This window comes from Phalacrocorax carbo, chromosome 7 (genome assembly GCF_963921805.1).
Source record: "Phalacrocorax carbo chromosome 7, bPhaCar2.1, whole genome shotgun sequence".
Lineage (NCBI taxonomy): Eukaryota > Metazoa > Chordata > Aves > Suliformes > Phalacrocoracidae > Phalacrocorax > Phalacrocorax carbo.
The window spans coordinates 19,683,448-19,699,477 of NC_087519.1; positions in this window are offsets into that span (position 1 = coordinate 19,683,448).

Genomic DNA, 16,030 nt, shown 5'->3' on the forward strand with positions numbered 1-16,030 from the left:
TGATGATTGTTTGTGGGATTTGGTGATAGATGACGATAAGACAGCGGAAAAGTTAATGAAACCTTGGCGGGAAGTGATTAACTGTATGAAAAAATATAAAACTGAAAAAAGATTAGCAACAGCTGCCTCTGATCGGCTAGACAGCTGTGACCCCAATGCTGGAAAGATTGGAATTGGCTTAGACAATCTCTCTCCTCCCTTCTCGGGGATCCCAGTTGTCGTACCTCGAAAACCCCTTATTCCCCCTCCTCCCGCCCCTGATAAATCTACATCTGTAGAAACTAGCGGAGGAGGAATAAGCTTGGGAAAGGGAGGTGAAGATATTGAAAATTTATGTGATGTAGTCTCTCCAGTGAAGGAAAATAAGCCGAGCACGCTGTCTAGTCACTGTTCTGTGCCTGCTGTGCGTAGCCAGGTTGACTGGCAGAAAATCGGGTTAGAGGCATTACAGAACAGGGACCTAGAGACCGCCGATTTGTTAGCTCAGGCTTTCCCTGTCATCTATCAACCGGACCCTGCTAACAATCAAAATTTATTAGCACACCATAATCCTCTTGATTGGAAAATTTTTATGAAGGGCCCATTGCTGCGTCAATGTGTTATGGAAAACTCCAACCATACTACTAAAAGCATTTTAATTACACTTCCCCTAGACGCAGGCATTGAGGTGATGCTTGAACGCATGAGTCGGGTACCTCCCGGCCCCCGAGCTATGTTAGTTGAAGCATTGAGGGAAGTTGGGCAGGGAATGGTACAGGTTCAGCAACAAGTTTGTGCCGCTCTCGCCCCCTTGGGTCCAGCCAAAAACTCTCAACAGTAACCAAAGAGGGTCACTGCCACATGGACTTTCCCAATCCCACTGACATGGCTCACAGCAGAGCCAGTATGGGTCGGGCAGTGACCGCTCAAACGGGAAAGTCTACAACAAGCCCGTATATTAATAAAACAACAATTAGATCAAGGACATCTCAAGCTGTTACATGATCTACGGGCAGTAAATCAGCAAATGCAAGCGATGGGGGCTTTACAGCCTAGCCTTCCAAATCCAGCCATGCTACCAACTGACTGGCATTTACTAATTATTGACTTAAAGGACTGCTTTTTTACTACAAAGCTGCATCCTCAGGATACCCAGCGATTTCCATTTACATTACCAGCAATCAACAGAGAGGGTCCTGACTTACGCTTCGGATGGACAGTATTGCCACAGGGCATGAAGAATAGCCCTACTCTGTGTCAACTCTTTGTAGATGCTGCATTGAAAGAAGTGAGGCAGCAATGGCCGGACACTATAATTTACCCTTACATGGATGACATCTTGTTTGCGCAAGTACAACCTTTCTCAGCACAGCAAGAATTATATTTACAGCAACAGCTCCAGCTACACGACCTAGTAATAGCAGCAGAGAAGGTTCAACATTCATCGGTATGGAAATACCTTGGGTGGCGCATCAGTGACTCTCAGTTTTTCGCCCAATGTTCAAGGGCACTGACCCTGCCGCGCCGGTCCGACCGACTGCTGAACAACACACTATGATACAACGTCTTAGCTCCGAGATCGTCCAGAGAGCAGTAGACCGCCTGGACCCCGATCTCCCCATCGATCTCACCATATTCCATGGTTCTACTCACATTTTGGGTGCACTTACTCAGTGCAAAAAGAAAAAGGGGGGGAAGATAAGGGTGTTGGAATGGCAAAAGTTTTGTTTGTATTAAATCACTTATGTATATTTGCAGAACACGATAACCCTCCTGCGTGGGTGCATGGAAATGACGATAGGAAAGAGTCAAGACAGGCAGTAATGGTGAAGTATCGAGACCCTTCCACTGGTCTATGGCAAGGGCCTGTAGAAGTCAAGTATTTTGGTCGAGGTTACATGTGTGTGCTTACCCCCACAGGTCTGAGGTGGATACCCAGTAGGTGGGTAAAGGCTATGCCTAGTGAACAGACGAACGAAATCTGCGAAGTAGACGGTGAAGACGTATGACTACACCGGTAGAGGTAGACAGGATACGGATAGAATGTCCCCAATGCAATAAGTGCCGACCCTGGGCACTAAGAGAATGTCATAACTGTTAATAGCGCAGGTGGGTAAAAACCCATCGAGCTAGGAGGTGGTGTGACAGTTGCTACTATCACCACTTACAGACACATAAGGCTTTAATCATCACAGGCCACGAGGTAGAGGGTTCTAGACGATATACCTGAAATATGGGAAGTAACACCAAGGCACTGGGAAAAGAAAGAAAAAATGTACACGAGAGTACTCCCATTAGTCATCGTAAGTATCGTGATAAGAATCACCGAGGGCATATACATACTGCCCCAGCCCAAACAGAATGTATGGGTTACCCTGGCAAATCTAATAGGCCAAGATTCCATCTGCCTATCATTGTCATCACCAGGAAATCCCTTCTCCACCTGTTTGGTTGGAGTGCCAGGTGATAATTGGACGCTAGTGATACCACAAAATACACCACACTTAGGAAGCCTTTGTGATACTCCCCAGAATTGTGTGAATAATTGGGACGGTTGGGCAGTCCATCGCCCTCAAACTAATCTTGAGCCACAAGAGCTTGAGCTATTGGGTTCTTTGTCAATGGATGCTTGTTTATATTTTAATTACACGGGAAAGAACCAGTTTCTTTCTTGGTCTGTGAATGCTACCCTAAGTATATATAAAAATGCTACTGCTTGGTGTAACTATACCTCTGTAAATATATCACGCTCTAACAATATGCCTATTGCGCTACCTGCAGGTTTGTTTTTAATTTGTGGAGATCGGGCTTGGCCTGGCATCCCGTCACATATAAAGGGAGGGCCTTGCTCTATAGGTCGCCTAACGTTTCTTACCCCTAACACTTCAATGATTTATCAACATCATAGAAAGATGAGAAGCGAAAGGAGCACTCATAAGTTTGAGGATAACTGTGACTCTACAGCTGAATTTTGGAATCCTACAAAGATCATAGCTGTTTCCTTCTTGGCTCCTGGAGTTGGTGTTGCTCAAAGCCTCACGACATTAAACAAGCTAGGGTGTTGGCTAGCTAAGCAAACAAATGCCACATCAAAGGCATTATCTGACTTATTACTAGATGTAGACTCTGTAAGACAGGATGATCCATGGCATTGGTTTAACAGATTGTTTAATGGATGGGGCATTGGCAATGGGACCAAGAGTATTTTGCAGATGGGATTAATAATATTTATACTGTTTATTATTATATTAATGTGTGTCCCTTGTATATCGCAATGTATGCAACGAATGATGGAAAGAAGTATGAGTGCCGTGTTCCTTTCTCAAGGAACAAAAGAAAAAGGGGAAAATGTGGGAGACCCTAGCCCGGGAACGGCTAGCAGAAAGCGGGCATTGAAGTAGAAGGACAGGCTCAGGGTCGGAGCGACCTTGGGCCCAGCTGTTGTTGACCGGTAAAGGAGTGTGAGAAACAAGTAACTGCTAATTGCAAGGCTGAACACAAGAGATAAGCATGGGAGGAGTTGGCATCTACCTCCCAGCCAATGATGAGCTGTGCTTTTGCAATATGTATGAGCTAATTTACGAACGGTATAAAAGATATTTGCTAATTGCCAATAAACGAGACTTGATGATCATCATCGGATGGTGCCTGTCTCCCGCTGGTTTTCCATCAAGACTACACTGAGAGCAATGGGGGGGTAGACCATTCAAGCACTGGGATACACATTTAGCAAAAGCCACCTAGTTAGTCAACATGAGGGGATCTGCCAACCGCGCTGGCCCTGCCCAGTCAGAAATCCTACATACTGTGGAAGGGGATAGAGTCCCTGTAGTGCACACAAAAAGTATGCTGGGCAAAAGAGTCTGGGTTCTTCCTGCCTCCGGCAAAGGCAAACCCATTCATGGGACTGCTTTTGCTCGAGGACCTGGGTGCACTTGTTGGGTGATGCGGGAGGATGGAGAAATCCGATGTGTGCCTCAAGGGGATTTGATTTTGGGCGAAAACAGTCAATGAACTGAATGGCACAATGCAAACTCCTATATAATATTGTGTGTCACCTCTGTATTGTTTCAATGATATCACAGTACAAGCCTCCCAAGGCGTGGAAGATCAGCTATGAAACAAGCCGTGCAGCAGTGATGGAACGATGACTGACTCGGTATGCAGCAACCCAACGCCACACACCATCTCTCCCACCCTGAAAGACTGATACGACAGATGGAGCCCAGAGTCATGGACTGGGTGAACTCAATGGACATTTTAATGGACATTTTACAGGGAAGGTCCATGAACTAAGGGAATGATGTCTGTGTATTATGTTAAAGGATGGGAAGGGGAGGGGTGGTGGTTGGTACAGTTGTATTGTATCATATGGGACCTGGGCATGGTGTAAATGGTATGGAATAAGGGGTGGAGAATGTGCTGGTTTTGGCTGAGAAGGGGTTAATTCTCCTCACTGTGGGGGTCGGCTAGCTTTCCAGCTTCCCGAGCTCTGCCGTGTGGTGGGGGGGGTGGGGCTGGGAGGGGCAGTGACATGGTGGGGGCGGCTGACCCTGACTGGCCGATGGCAGGTTCATTCCATACCATGTGACACCGTGACCAGTATATTGAGGGGGGGGCAGGTTGCGGGTCGGGAGCGGCGCGGCGCCGGGTGGCTGCGGCGCGGGCGGTTTGTTTCGGCGGTTCGTTCTACCTCTTCTCTCCCCTCCCCTCCCTTCCCCCCCCCACCCGGGGCTTTGCGCCTCTCGTTGTTCTCCTTTACATTGCATTTCTACTGTTGTTTCTTTTAATTTTAATTATTAAACTGTTCTTATCCCAACCCCTGAGCGTTACCCTTCTGATTCTCTCCCCCATCTACCGGTGGGGGAGTGAGCGAGCGACTGTGTGGGGCTGAGCTGCCGCTAAACCACGACAGGGAGGTAGGGGGAGCCACTCTGCAGTTCTAAGTGGGGAATTCTGCTGCAGAGAGACGGGTTCTCTCCATGTGGGGATTTCTGCCAGAGAGAGGGAACCTATGCTGCACATGCAGGGGTGTGTGAAGTACGTAAGAACAGCGGCCTCCAGCTGAATTCCTCCTCTCCAGATCATAAACAGTGAATCTCTAGTCATTTATATCAGCTTTCACCTAGGCTTTATTTGACTAAAATTTAACTTGGAAATATTCCTGCTTTGTGGCAAGTTAAGACAGCCAGCCAGTCCAAGCAGCTTCACTTAGTCCTTGCATATTAAATATTAAAAAGAAAGCTCAGAATAATGAAAGAGTATCCTCTGAGTAGCAAAATTTTGTTGAATATTTCTTCTACGCCAAGGTGGCACACTGATGGGATTGGCCTCAATATCTTGACGGGTAGGACATGTAATCATGAGAATTACAACTCTAAGTGGAATACGTTTCAGAGTGGTATCACTAATCAGCAGCACCTAATTAAGAAACAGCTGTTGCTTTTGGTACACTGAAGTATGACATTTGAAGCAAAGCTCAAAGCTGGACTCTTTGTCCTTAGACAATGTCCTCTGCTCTTCTGTGTACAGAGGACAGTTCTTTCTAAAATTTCGTTTTAGAAGCACCCAGCATTTCAGAAACTAGGCTGTAGGTTTCTGTCTACTAAGTTGTTGTGTTTCTGCAGAAGTATTTTCTGAAATGAGGAAGTATTCCATTTTTACTTTCCTTTTAAAAGAAACAGGGCCAATTAGGGCCCTGACCCTGCAAAGCTTCATGCAGATGATCTGAGATTATGCCCAAAGAATATTTGGAAAATAAAAGTAATTTGGAATATTGGGGGGCGGAATCCATTAATGAAACTGATACCTGTAAAAAGAATCTGATTCCAGGAGCCAATGTAAAGAGTCCTGTAGACTCCAGGCAACTTTGGGAAAAGGCTCAGAATTTTGTGTAGGTGCTGCTTTTGGTCTCAGGTAACAGACAGAAAGGATGAAAACAGTGATAGTTTTGTGGTCAGGAGGAAATTGTCTGAAATTTCAATTTAAAAGAAAATTAGAAGAAAAGTCACAGGATACTGTAATTATATCCTGGGATAAAGAAGCAGCTTTGAGGGATTTTGTGGGTCACCCGCCAGCATTAAATATCTGCCATTAATGGTTTACAACCCAAGAAGTGTAGCAAACTAGGTTAAAAGGGCTTGGAGAACAAGACCGGCTCACAGCAGCAAGCAGGAAGAGTGTGAGAAAGGCAAGGATTTTCTTTGAAAAAGATTCCTTCCAGGTCAGGGAATCCACAGGCATGAGAAAACAAACACTTTAACTACGGCTCCCAAACACAAAGAGTTTAAACATATGTCAGATATTACTATATAAAGATAAACAATTTGAGGTTATTGCTGTCACACACATTCCCACTGCAAAAAGTAGAAATAGGCTCACGTGACCATAACAGATTCTCTGGCAGTTTGTAAAAATTGTTACATGGTGAGGAGCTTTGCTTATGTGGGGAGAACAAAATTAAAACCTTTATTGTTTAGCTATGTCATCCTCTTTCATTCCCTCAGGCAAGCTTGAAGTTTGAATCCAACCTTAGCCTCCCTCCCTTCATCCCCCAGGGCCAGCAGCCTCCCACTGGAGCAGGCAATGTAGAACACATGGCACTTGTGTGCTGGGAACCTCCTCCACCCCAAATGCTTAAGGGAAAACAGGCTGCAATTCACTTGCAGCGCACATTTCAATGGAGGCTTTGCACTACCCAGAAGCATGGCAGAACCTAATACTTCAGCTGTTGGGACACTTGCGGGTTTTTTTGCTGCTCATGCATCTAGAGCAAAAGATGCATTCCTCGCTTTCCTGGCACTTACAAATATCTTTTGCCACTTAATTGTCTCAAAATAACAAATACAATGAAAGGACTGGAAAATGCTTCTTCTAGCACCAGTCTCATAAGGATCTGCATAGACAGGCCATTAAGGAGAAAGAAGGAATATCAGGGAATACCAATACCAGGCCATAGTTGTGGGAAGCACAACTCTTCCTTCACAATCACCAGCACCACCCTCAGAGCTGAGTGTGAAACCAGCCAAGTGATCCAGCAGGTATTGTATTTTCCTCCCACCTGAATAAATACTAAAAGAAACTTCCTAGGCAACAGTCTTGTACAGTCCCTCATCCATTTATATGCAGATGGTCAGTCAAGTAGAGGGAGAGGGTAGAGGCCAGCCCCTCACAAGTGTCTTTGGGGCTAAAAACACCTGAAAGCTGTTGTTTCACAGAGAAAATCCCATCTCTGGCTTCCAGGACAGTGATTGCTTTTTGTTTCTATGCCAGAGCAGTGTCTGCCTAATCAGCACTCCTCGGACAGCAGGGCCAAGATCAGAAAGCCATGAATTTGTTCCTGCTGCTTTTAATTAAGCAGGACTCATCAGCAAACTGAAGGCCAGCAAATGGCACAAGCACTAATAAGCGTAGTACTCTTGGCTTCCAATATTCCTAGTACTGAGCAACATAGCAGCAGCACCCCAGTTGTGTGATGTTTGCTCTTATTTGCCATTTCCTGTGATCAGCTGAAGTTGGGAAGAACAATTGATCTTAAGTAATTAAAATACATTCAGCAACTTAGTCCTCAGCAACTTTCCTAAAGCAGTGAAGTGACAGCATTCAACAGCAGCTTAAAGTGTCGGTCAGGCCAGAAGAACTTCAGCCCCCAAGTACTTAACTCACATTGTCCATTCAAAGATCAGCTGTTTCAGGCAGGCTGAAAGTTGTTAACAACTGGCCCACTTCACCTGTCAACAATTTGACCTCCTCTAAGAATATAATTAAAACCTCTTCTGCTTTCTGTTAGATCTGAGTCAAAGCCCCTTGGAAGTTGCAGAGAGCCCTAGTGACCCTGGGCTTGAGTCAGTTTTCTAAAGGAAAGTTATGAAATTAATTACAGGTTTGTAGATTTTTTTTTTTAAAGTATTGCACTAGTATCAGGGAGCTGTTACAGTGATACAAGCCTTTCAAGCATGGTTTCAGTGGTAGGTGATCTTATTTGGACTATACAGGAGTACATTTCACCCACTGAAAAGAGTGGCAAACAAGGGGAAAGAGCATTCCTGGGCTTGTGCTATTATACTGAATGCTTTGGTTTTAAGTATTTTTGAGAAGTGTCTTCAGTGTACTGCCCAGTGAAACTCTGGAAAAGCATTTCATAAATCAGTTTAAGTTAGCACTTCATGTCCTCCAGGCAAAGAAATCCATTATGGTTTATCTAGATGGTGCAATAGCATTAAAAGAAAGACTTTGCTGAGGACTACTATCAGTGAATGACTGACAAGGATACGGAAGATTGATTTGATCACAGGAAGTGCAAACAAATTATACCTTGGGGGGTGGGGGTGGTCAGTGAAAAGCTCAGCATTAAAATAAATCACCATAGAGACAGAGCAGCTGGGAATGGGCTGGTGCTCCTTCCTCTCAGTCATGCTGGCTTTACCTCCGTGTAATCCTGCTGACTTCAGACTGTTACTGCACAAGTGAGAAGAGAATCACATGCCAAATATACACCATGCTAGTTTTCACCAAACTTAGCAATTGTGGTTCCAGAGTTTCCAATACTAATGCTCCTATCCATTCTGAACTGGGGCACTTCACAAAAAATTACAGTGCTTTAAGAAAGTTCTTTTATGAGGGAATTACTGGTATATTCTTGTTAATTTCTTTTATGTTTCTTTTGAATCAATATCTCACTTAAAATCTGTAATGTCAAGAACAGTAGCAATTTCCTTCTTCAGAGCTCCCAAAGCAGATTTCATGTCTTTTTCATTTTTACTAGGTTTTTTTTTTCCAATACTGATCCTTTTATAGAGCGCAGTTCCCATGTCACCCTTCTATTTCTCCATCTATAGTGGTGCTAGTCAGAATGTAAATCCATTTATCATAGTTCTTTTCACTCCTATACAACTGAAACACCATAAAATACTGGCCAAGAAAAAAGAAGCTAATCTAGCAGAATTGCAATATTGCATCTCATAAAATCATATTAAACATTTAGTAGATAGCATTGCCTCATTCCAGTTTGTTTCATCTTTTATCTGTTGTCCTGGTGTAGATTAAACTTAACTCCAGAATTCCATTTTCCTCCTCTCCCAGAAGTCATGCACCCATCAGGTTTCTGCCATCTACAAATCCAGCTTGTCTTAATGTATTGACTCCAGTTTCTAAACCCATTCTTGCAGGCATTTGAAGCAGAAGCAGAAGCCAAGTCAAGATAAGATTTTGGCCGTGTATGACTGATGTAGAGATCCCTCTCCTGTTACCAGCAACTACTGTTGGTATTGGAGTTTCTCTCTGAAGCCCAGACTATTTATACAAGGCAAGTCTGCACATTATGCCATTTTTGGACAAGGAATGCAGGGCTGGAAGAGGCCTCTTCATTCTCTGAGCATGATCCCTCTCTATTGCAAACATTGCATTATCCAGTTCCCCAGCATCATCTTATCCTGCTGCATCATGAAAGGAAGACAGGTTTCAGTTCTACTTCTCCCAGAGGAAAGTTGTTCTAGATCCCAATCACATTTTGGTGCAGAGGGCTTTTTTCTCACTCCCAAGTGCAAGACCATGCATTTTGCAGCTCTGAATTTCTTCTGGTTTCTTTTACTTCAGACCTCAAGACAGTCAGTTGGTTTTTTCCTTGTTTTAAAGGAACGAAGTTTCTCCACACTCATCCAAATCCTCACACGCAGTGTGTTTCAAGCAAAGGTTTTTCTTATGTTAGAGGGGAGAGGCAGAATATTTTGATTTTGGTCATCAACAGAAACCCAAATAAATCGTATTTTCTGGACAGAGTCTGGAGAAAGCTGTGTGAAAACAGTCCATTCACAGAGTTGAAATGAATTGCCATCAGGACTTGGCAAATGGAAAGGTATGTTCATATCACTGATCCTTCAAAGGGTAGGTATGAGCAGAGACGTAGAAATGCACTGTACATGAAAGGCACCCTGGAAGCACACATAACACTGCTTTGCATGAGTCTTTGAACCATGAGCTGCACGTCACCTGACAGAAAATCCATCAGGTTTACTTACGCTGGGCATGCCATCACTTCACCAGTATTCCTGGCATCTCTAGCCAGTTTCTCTAGATAGTGACTAGTTAAGAGGACAACATTTCAGAAAAGAGAGAGAATATCGTAACTCTTTGCTCCTAGTTACACTCATTACTCTCCTCTATAAGGATGCTGATTTCCTGGGCCAAAACTTTTTCTCTCACTTTCCCATTCTCTTTGTTCCCCTCCTTTGCCTGAATCATGATCAAATTCCTCACTATTTGGTAACTGGCTAGCAGGCTGTTAGATTGCAATTAGACATACATACATGGTACCACCTGCTACATGCTTTTTATTTCTTTTTGGCTCTGGAACAGCTGTTGGTTTCAATTTTTGCAAGTTCAGAATGAGGGAGAGGAGGGAATTCCTTTTTGGTTGGGTGGGGTTTTTTGGGTTGTGTTTTTTTTTTTCTTTTTTTTCCAGATGCTTTAATTCTTTGCAGGATATCAGGGCATGTAACAAACTCAGAAGAAAATTTAAGGTCATAGGTACTCAATGTTTTACATAAGTTTTGTCAGTGAAACAGTAGACATTTAATGTGTTTACTTAAGGAATCCCCAAAATTATACAGGCCCACAACAACATCTGTTTGTCCCTAGGTTGGTTTTTTTTGTAACCTTCCTCTGATTTTAAGGTAAGGCAACCAACTGGAAGTTTTATAAACCAATAGATAAGAAATTATAAAAAACCAATGCATCAAAAATCTACCAAAAGGTGAGATGGAAAAATCTCATTGTTCTACTTTAAATACCTCATTTAAAAGTGAGGGAGACAAAGGTATACAATGCATCATTTCTATGTTTTTCAATTCACTGATCTATAAATCAGTCCTTGAATTTATCAATAACAGGGCATAATTTTCTGAAAAGCATTGATACATGTCAACTTAATTTTAACATGTTTTGTCAAGTCAGCTCTAATTATGCAGATAACAATCATAATTTCCTACTACTTGATGTGACAAACGCAGTTCTGAGTTATCTGGTGGGAAATGAATGATGCTATTGCAAAAGCCCAGAGCTAGCCATGTTCACTGAAGTACTGTCTCTCCTCTTGGGGAGGCACGCTGAAATACACAGGCTTACCTGAGGTATATGAACTGGGCTCTGGTAGCAGAATCTATTCTGCACCATGGTATTAAAATCTCCACAAAAATGTGAGAGCTGTTCACTGTTGACATGGTTCCAACCAAATTACAAACAAAAAGCATCTTACTTCATGGGATTTCTTTGGTTTTATTTTGGGATTGTTTTCCCCTCAAACATTCTACACTAAAAACCAGAACTGGTGATAAGCATAGCTCCCCTCTTAGAAGGGCTGTACTTTAGGTATTCTACTTTGGGCAGGAGAATACTTACAATTCCCTCATTCAGTTGCTGGGCAGAAGCAGTGTCTCAGCACACAAAAAACATCTACAAAACCTGCCCAAGAGTCAGAAAGGGATTTTGAGTTGTGAGACTGGTAGGCACTGTTGCCCTATGGCCAAGTTTCCTGAAGCAGTATAAACTGCCTTGCAAAACTATAAAGTTGTAACTGTAACTCCACAGTTACTAATGCATAGAAAATCTAATGCCATGTTCTCCCTTTCCTTTTTTTCCCCTTCTCTAATCTTTGCTATTTTAAACCATAACTAGTTTATAGTTGTTCTCCCAGCACTCACCACTGTTGCACGTCTCCAGTCACATAAAACTGGAGACCACCTTGTGACCGGCTGGGCTGTACCTGTGCTAGTGCTGGATGTCTTCCCTGCAGTGAGACAACCTGGCTCGCACCAGGGGCGAGGTTTTGACACCTGAATGGACTCTAAGCCGTTTGGGATTTCTGCTCTACTTCAATAAGATTTAAGCTATATAGCTCAATGAAAAGTGCTCGTGGTTGTTTTCAAGGAGGCAAAGTACAAAGGAACCAAGTGTGTAGCGATAGAGTTGCAAATGTATTTAGGAACTCAGTGCTGTGAACAGACACTTGATATAGGCTCTTTAATTGTGATTTTAAACAGCATCTAAATTATGTGGCTTCCATTTATAGCTCAGGCACTTTTACGGTCTGCACTACTTAAGTCTATCTACATACACAGTAACATGCCTTCCTGAATTCAGGCCCTTAACAGTTCAGCTCTCACTAAAATCTATAGCAAAGCATACACTGATTTCAGTCACGTGCCATGCCCCCACCTACATCTAGTTGAATAGCCAGCTATCTCCAACCCCCTCCCCTCACTTCTAGGCAGAGCTGCACCTTACCCAACCTCCTCCATCTCTGAGTATGGTAATGTGAACATTACCTTCATCTCACTAGAAATTATTTATATATTGATAATCTTGCCTGCAAGGTTGAAATAGAAAATTTTGTGCACCTTTATATACATTACATGCCTGTTTCCACTTTGTCTGGATTTTAACTCTTAATGAAATCTACAGCATTATGTTAAAAAAAAATCCACCTATGCCGAAACTGCCAAGGTCACTTCTACTGATTGCTTCTCTCTGGTAAATAAATTAGGTAGGCATGTAGATGTACACATATGTTTGCAGAGACACCTACTCCAAAAGGGAAAGTACTTGTTTTGTCCTTTATTTGAATGATCAAACTGTTGCAAGGGCACTTAAAAAAAAAACCAAACGAGAAAGCCAGATATGCACAATGCAAGGCGTAGAATAGTATGTAAGGGCTTAAGAATGCACCGAGTTCCCATTAGGATACATGCCCAAGTGAAGTCTAAGCTCATGCTTCATGACTAAGAAAGGTTTACTATACTTTAAAAATCCCACTACATGCTTACTCCCTGAGCACAACACTGGAGTGGGATACCTGTTTTTTCTTAGGAACTGACCGCAAAATGCATAATAGTTCACAGTCATATGCAATATATTCCAGCAAGGAAAGCATCAGGGATTTATCCATACAGAAGTTGTAGAGCTGATGCTTTTGCTGTGCTCTCATTCCCCCTTCCTGCAAGATGAGAAAGTAGAGCGTATAATACAAAGAAAACGAACCCATTCCGGAAGGAATGCAAATCTGCACTGAAACAGTGAATTTTGCCCTTGAGGTGATGAACACAAAGAAAACCAAACTGTTTTGCAAAATTCATTAAATCTGTGGAAAGAAATCCATGGGTCTGTTTTCCCAGGTTGGGACAAGCTGTCTCAGCTCCAGCCTTGCAAAGTGCTGGGTCAGCTCTGGAAAGGAAGGGGTGACTTGGCAGAAATAGTAAAGGTGGTTAGGGAGTAAGGGAAAACTGTAATCAGGACTTGTGGATTTGACAATTAGTACATTTAATAGATTCTTCTGTTATGAGATCTTTAAAATGGAAAAGATTAGAGAATGTTTAGCCCAGTTCTAATGCATGTAGTTGCATCTATGTACCTTAGCTGACCCAGGGCACCCACTTCATTTGCATTACACAGGCAGCAGAAAAGGAATGGAAATGGTCCCTTTTAGGGATTAATGTCCAGAGAAGGGGTTTGATGTGCAGTAAGGGTTGGCAGTATGTCTTCCTATAAAAATACAAAGGACATGCACTTGAACAGAAGATGGGAGAAGGAGCAATGCCAGCCATCCTTGGTTTCCCACCACCCAGCAGGAGGTAGGCCAACCGAACATAAGTGAGGGCAACCCTGAACTCTAAAGTGTCCAAAAACCCCAGAAAGTACAAGGGTGTCTCACAGCTGAACATAAAACTGACAGTCAGGGCTGTTATGTTTATGTTTCCTCCAGACATCAGGCATGCCAGAAGTAGTACAGTTCTCACTCATAACTGCTGTTACCATTAAAAAAGGCTGTTAAATCATTACTGACTTAATACATAAACAAGCGACCACAACAGTCAAAAGATTTATTGGTGAAGCCACAGAAAAGGCAGCTTGCTTTTGAAGCAGCCTAAGATAAGGATATGTAAGAAAAAATAAAGGATGCACTGATTTTTTAAAATGAGATTAATTTATATTTTTATAGTAATTATGTGCTGTTAGATTTCAGATGAAAAGTGTGAGTTTTTCATTTTACTGAGGGAAGATCTAATTTGCTATTCCCATGGGCAAAAAGCTGATTATGTATGCATTTGATAATCAGAAATGATTAATTACTCGATTGAGAATGTTAGTCTTATAACCAGGTTGGATACGCACAAACAACAAGATGTGCTCTGATTAGAGGAGGAAGGAGAAATAACTGCACTGGCACAAATATCTGTAAAATGCCTCTGCATAAAAAGAACATTACAAGATCTAGACACCATTTAAGAAGTTAAATACAGGCCATCCCAGTATGCACGAAGATGATGCATACAGGTGGAGGTTGCTCACTCAGCACTAACAGACAAGGAGTCCACTGGCATATTTACCCTTAATATGTGTTATGCAAAAGTTATGAGTTATGTATAATTATACTCCCTCACTTAATGTCAGGAGTGGTTCTTTTCTTCCCACACAGTCTTTGTACAAGCAGATCTACTTCATCAGGTTTTTATAATATTGTATTCTTCACACATTTGGATAGAGTTAGATAAACGGTCACAAGACATTATTGTAGAAGACACTACAAAGAACCTACTGCCCTCTTTACAGTAACTCCTTTTGACTCTCCAAGTTACCAGTTGTCTAGTTCTAAGCAGCCACTTCGTTTATGGTGCAAATTTCCATCTACATATTGGGATCTCTTTCAGAGCTCCTCAGCCTATTCTAAGCATTGGCACCAGTAATAAGGAATAACTTCCCTTATCTTCCACTCCCTTTTTTCTCAGACATCAGGCAAGTATTTGTCAGCAATAGAGTAAGACACTGTTGAGCAAATACTTTAGGGTATTTCTACCACACAATAACTTATGTTTGTATGTAGGTGTACTGCTTAAGAAAGAGAACTTTCCCACTTCTCCTGTTTGGGAAGGCCTCAGGATTTGGTTCACGTACTGAAAAACCAAGAAGAAACAGAACAGGAATCCAAAGATCTGAGAAGAAATCTAACCAGATTCTCACAGTGTATGGGAAGAGTTATTTTAAAGAGACCAGCAACTGGGTACAGCAGAAGTAAGCACTCAACACAGCTTTCCTCTCGCTGTGGAAAAAGCGAGAATCGCAAGCCCTTGCAGAACCTACAAACCACTTGCCCATGCTCACAGCTTCATTCTCAAGTTACACCCGCTTACAACACCCACTCGCATTGCTAGGCATCCATTAAGGTACAAGGACAAGGGAAAGAAACAGAAGCAAGGAAGGGAGAAATGGTCTGAGGAATGAACATAGGCAGCTTCCTGTCATCCAAGATGACTGATGTCTTCCTGTGCTCTGCCCTACCACATGCCTAGAGGTAACCATCCCAAGACACAGCTCCATTTTCCTGTGATTTCATTCCTTGGCTCTCCAGTGGAGATCAATAATTGCAGCAGTGCTGGATGCCTGCAGAAGCCTGGGGCCATGCCACGGAAATCTCTGTGTGGCCATAAAAAGAACACAGCCATTGAACAAGAGGCACAGGAAGGAACAAAAGTTTATCTAATACTTCAGCTCCACAAACCTAGAGTAGTACTAAAGCAGCACATGGTCCCAAAGCTGATACACTGGGATGTTTTTTCTTGAGTGAAAAGTTTGCAAATAAATATTGATTTTGAAGACTTATGCTGTTTGTACACATCAAGTTTACCCTGTGGGCCCAGATGTTAGTTCTTTATTAAACACACACATTAGAGGAGACTCACAATAAAGGATGGTGTGACCACCGCCAATTTTTCTTTGGCAAACCTCCAGCAGGAAATAATCCTGTGTCAACTATAGCTCTCTCCTTTGGTACCACACAGACTCAGACAATGCATCTGTTGGATTCATTTAAATATGTCCAAGTCTGTGTTTCATTGTTTTAAAGCATCAAAGACTTTTACTGTTATAAATTATCAGTAATTCTGAACAACAAAACCACATGATAGAAATGAGGCACAGCTGTTGCCAGTCCTTGAAAGAGGTTGTAAAGGAGAAAGGAAACAGTTATGTACATTATAGTGCATGTTATCTAAATTATTTGTTT